We start from the raw sequence: 1,053 nt of genomic DNA on the forward strand, positions 1-1,053 counted from the left end.
TAAATGTTATAAATAAATAGTTTGAATGTTACAAATTAATGGCTTAGACGTTATAAATTAATAGCTTAAATGCTATAAATTAGTAACTTAAATGTTAGAAATTAACAGTTTAAATGTTAGAAATTAATGGTTTAAAAGCATAAATTAATAGCTTAAATGTTATAAATGAGTAACTTAAATGTTAGCAATTAAGAGCTTAGATGTTAGAAATTAATAGTTTGAATGTTAGAAATTAACAGTTTTTATGTTAGAAATTAATGGTTTAAAAGTATAAATTAATGTCTTAAATGTATAAAACAACAATTTAAATGTTGTAAATTAAGAGCTTAAATGTTATAAATTAATAGTTTAAATGTTAAAAGTTAATAGCTTAAATGTTAAAAGTTAATGGCTTAAATGTATAAAATAACAATTTAAATGTTGTAAATTGAGAGCTTAAATGTTATAAATTAATAGTTTAAATGTCAGAAATTAATAGCTTAAATGTTATAAATTGATAGTTTAAATGTTATAAATTAATAGCTTAAATGTTATAAATTAGTGGCGTAGATGTTGTAAATTAATGGCTTAAATGTTTTAAATTAATAGCTTAAATGTTAGAAATTAATGATTTAAATGTATAAAGTAATAGTTTAAATGTTAGAAATTAGTGGCTTGGATGTTGTAAATTAATAGCTTGAGGGTTAAAAAATTAATGGTTTAAATGTATAAACTGATAGCTTAAATGTTAGAAATTAGTGGCTTAGATGTTGTAAATTAATAGCTTGTGGGTTAAAAATTAATGGTTTAAATGTATAAACTGATAGCTTAAATATTATAAGTTAATGGCTTTAATGTATAAGATAACAATTTAAATGTTGTAAATTGAAATCTTAAATGTATAAAGTAATAGTTTAAATGTTGTATATTAATGGCTTAAATGTTATAAATTAATAGTTTAAATGTTAAAAGTTAATAGCTTAAATGTTAAAAGTTAATGGCTTAAATGTATAAAATAACAATTTAAATGTTGTAAATTAAGAACTTAAATGTTATAAATTAATAGTTTAAATG

This window comes from Bombus pyrosoma, unplaced genomic scaffold, assembly GCF_014825855.1.
Source record: "Bombus pyrosoma isolate SC7728 unplaced genomic scaffold, ASM1482585v1 HiC_scaffold_4726, whole genome shotgun sequence".
Lineage (NCBI taxonomy): Eukaryota > Metazoa > Arthropoda > Insecta > Hymenoptera > Apidae > Bombus > Bombus pyrosoma.